At 46.3% G+C, this 4,150-nt stretch overlaps 1 pseudogene; it reads left to right on the top strand.

The window, feature by feature from the left end:
- The first annotated feature begins 1,641 nt into the window (after window positions 1-1,641).
- Window positions 1,642-3,311, top strand: LOC118009868 (annotated as a pseudogene).
- The last annotated feature ends 839 nt before the right edge of the window (window positions 3,312-4,150 follow it).

Raw genomic sequence — 4,150 nt, 5'->3', positions numbered from 1 at the left:
TGTGTTTGTGTGTGTGTTTACTTGCCGAATGACATGGCATGACAGTGAGAAAAACCCTATCATTTAAAATTACACACGAAAAAATATTGAATTCTAAAAAATCACATACAAATTGTCCTACTAATAGTTGAGTTGTCATTAATTTTCCATGTAAATGTTTTCTCTCTGTTTATACATAGGCTTTCTCATTACAAGATAAGACTCCTTCTTTTCCTTCCCGTGGTGCTTCTCTCTCGGTTCACTTAGATAATAAAGCATTTCATATTCTGACTACACTTTCTTCAATTGCGTTACCTCAGATGAAAGGTATGTGGCTTTAGAAACAAGCCATCATATAGGCTTCCTCCCAACGTGATGGGTCTGAACATGGTACCCCATTTATTTTCTTGGCTTTATTTTTTAGAGCAGTTTTAGGTTCCTGGAAAGACTGGGTGAAAGGTACAGACATTTCTCACATGCCCCCTGCTCCCACACACGCATGCCCCCCATTATCAATATCCTCCTCCAGGGTGTACATTTGTTACAATTGAAGCTACATTGACACATCACTATCATCCCAAGCCCACAGTTCACATTAGGGTACATTCAATGGGCTTGAACAAGTGTATGATGATGTTTATCTCTCGTTATGACATCATACAGAGTACTTTCATCTCCCTAATAATCCTCGTGTTCTGTACATTTATCCCTCCCTTCCCAACCCTTGCAACCATTGATCGTTTTACTGTCTACATAGTTTTGCCTTTTCCAGAATGTTATTTAATTAGAATCATACAGTATGAACCCTTTTCAGATTTGTGTCTCTCACTTAGTGACATGTATTTAAGGTTCCTTCATGTCTTTTCATGGCTTGTAACTCATTTCCTTTTAGGGCTGAATAATATAACACTGTCTGGATGTGCCACAGTTTACTCACTACTCACCTACTGAGGGACATCTTCACTGTTTCCATGTTTTAGCAATTATGAATAAAGCTGCTAACCATGTGCAGATTTTTGTGTGGACATGTGTTTTCATTTACTTCGGGTAAATATCAAGGAGCATGATTGCTGGATCACATGGTAACAGTATGTTTAGTTTTGTAAGAAACTGCCCAACTGTCTTCTAAAACATTGATACCATTTTGCACTCCTACCAGCAATGAATGACAGTTCCTATTCTTCCACATCCTTGCCAGCATTTGGTGTTGTCAGGGTTTTAGATTTTGGCCTTTCTAGTAGGCTAGTAGGTGTGTACTGGTATCTCATTGTTGTCTTAGTTTACATTTCCATAATTTTTTTTTTTTTTTTTGTCTCTTGGGGTAGAGACAATGTTAGAGACAAAAGGGGTCCTAGATATGATCTAATCCAGAGATTCTCTATCAGGAAGTGGTGGGGATGAAGACAGGGATGATTTCTATCAAAAGCATCTCCAGAACTTTTTAAAAATATCTACCCCTGGTTTCTTGGTTTCCTCCCTCCTAAACTCTAACATTCTTTTTATTTATTTATTTATTTATTTATTTATTTATTTATTTATTTATTTTTAAAGATTTTATTTTTATTTATTTATTTGAGAGAGAGAGAATGAGAGAGAGCACATGAGAGGGGGGAGGGTCAGAGGGAGAAGCAGACTCCCTGCCGAGCAGGGAGCCCGATGTGGGACTCGATCCCAGGACTCCAGGATCATGACCGGAGCCGAAGGCAGTCGCTTAACCAACTGAGCCACCCAGGTGCCCCTAAACTCTAACATTCTTATAAGCTTGGTGTCAGGCATGAGTGTTAAGCACACACACCCACCCTTCCAAGTGGTCATAATATCTTCCATCCCTCTGAGGTGACTACGTTGATTGATGGATTGATTGATTTTAAGATTTTACTTTATTTATTTGACAGAGAGAAACACAGGGAGAGAGGGAACACAAGCAGGGGGAGTGGGAGGGGGGAAGCAGACTCCCCGCTGAGCAGGGAGCCTGATACAGGGCCTGATCCCAGGACCCCAGGATCACGAACTGAGCCAAAGGCAGACGCTTAACGGACTGAGCCACCCAGGCGCCCCACTACTGTTGATTTAATGCAGCTTTTATTTTCCAGGAAACTGAAGCTCAGATGGTTCAAGTTTCAGTGTCTTTCCTGAGTCATGGAGCTAGTTAATGGCAAAAGCAACACTAGACCCTCTGTCTCCTGCTATTGGCAAAACACTTCTATTTAATGTGCTGGTTTCTTGATCTATTCTTAAAATGACCTCATCAAGAGGAAGCTGGTGTCCCAACTGTCATAGCCTCCTGTGCCCAGGAGGGCGGCGGGGCTCTTCCTGAGAGCTGTCACCTGGCCTGGGTGGGTGGCTGGGCAAGAGGCCAGGTGGGCCTGGACGGGCGGTCGGAGGGTGCAGCTCCATGAAGCTGTTAGGCCTCAGTGTCCTGTACAAAGGCAAGCCCAAGGTGGTGCTGCTCAAAGCCATGGATGACATGTCCTCCTTCAGCTTCTTCCAGAGGTCCAGTGCTCAGGAGTTCATGACCTTCACAAGTCAACTGAATGTGGAGCCCTCGGCAGAAGGCTGCAGAGCTTCTGTCAAAGAACTAGAATGTCTGTACCACATCTACATCCAAAACGGCAGCCTTGCAGGAATGGTCCTAATGGACAGTGAATATCCATCCCTGGGGGCTTTTGCCCTGTCGGAGAAGGTACTGGATGAACTCTCTAAGCAGGTCGACAAGATAGAGTGGCCAGTCTGATCCCCTGCTACTGTCCTCAGGAGATACCAGAACCTCGGAGAAGCTGACCCCATGCCCAAGGTGTGGGCTGAGCTGGACACGACCAGAATCATTCTGCACAGCACCATGGAGCCTCTGTGAGAGCGAGGGGAGAAGCTAGACGACCTGATGTCCAAACCCGAAGTGCTGGGAACACAGTCTAACGCCCAGAAACAGCCTGGAAACAGGACTTGGGCTGTGCAGTCACGTGAAGACAGCTGGGGAGGCCCCTATGCTGAAATGTCACGGTCACTCACATCGGAACCGTAGCCCCTGCGGAAGCGGAGCCGCCCTGGAGAGACCCGCGTGGGGTCACTCTCATCTTTCACTTTGGAACTCCCGAGGGGAACTGAGCAGTTGTGGGAGGGACCTGGGGCCGGGGCACATGCAAACCTACATGTCTAGTAATTTTTGAAAAGATCATTTGAGGCCCCCAAAGGTATAGTACTGGGCCCAATGAAACCTTAAATTCTGAGTGACTCGCATAAAATAAAACGACCTCTTCAGATCTGAAGACTCTAGAGGAACCCTTACTCCGACTCTTGGGACCAAGCAGGTTGAAGGGCAACCACCACATCCTTCTGCAGGGCGCACTGTCCTGCATCTCCTGCCCTGCGGTGGGCGTGGTGAGTGCCATTCAGGCTGGGATCCTAGGCTGTGCAGCCTTTCTTTCCCCACCAGTAGCAAGGGGCGCCTAACTGCAGAGCGATGTGCCGGGGAGAGCGCACCCTGGTAAAGGCGGAAGACGGAAGGGATGTGGCCACGTGGAAGCTAAGTGGTCAGACTACATTCAGCCTGGGATCAAAGGCATTTAGGAATGGCTCAGTCAAGTGCTGCAAATAAAAGACCACTGTGGAGTCAGTAGGGAGGGTGGTGGGAAGACGGCAGCCGCGCCTTATGCCAGGACTGGGGGAAGCAGAATTGAAACCTTACACTAGAGGCTTCCTCCCCACCCCCCAGCCCAGATTCACTAATCCATATACACACACCATAGAAAATGTCTTTACTTTGGGCTAAAAATTAATAAAGCAAGAAGTGACTGCACTGAGGGGTAAGTTCTAGAGTTGGCTCTAGCAAGCTGGGAAAACAACAGATGGTTGAAAGTTTGCTTATCCTGCTTAGGAACGGCGTGAAGTAGGGCAGCGAAGCTGTCATTTGATTTTTAGGGGTTTGTTTTGAACAACAGGGATTCAATTCAAATGGAGTTCCAAGTTGTGTGGATTTGCAAGGATATTACTGGATTTTTTCCTGATGATTTGAGCATCAGGTTAGGCAGCTCTTGAATTCCTTGGAATGATCACGTCTGAAATGAGGTAGCAGGACAGACTCTGAGGCGACAGAGGATGGCCTCTCCTGCTGTCTTCCTCCACCTCCCAGGTCCCATTGTTTTGTTTTGTTTTTTCCCCTGGTGACCCCGTT

Source organism: Mirounga leonina, unplaced genomic scaffold (genome assembly GCF_011800145.1).
Source record: "Mirounga leonina isolate KUSES-001 unplaced genomic scaffold, KU_Mleo_1.0 Mir_128, whole genome shotgun sequence".
Lineage (NCBI taxonomy): Eukaryota > Metazoa > Chordata > Mammalia > Carnivora > Phocidae > Mirounga > Mirounga leonina.
The sequence above is the reverse complement of the archived record's forward strand: the minus strand, read 5'-3'. Positions and strand labels throughout refer to the sequence as shown.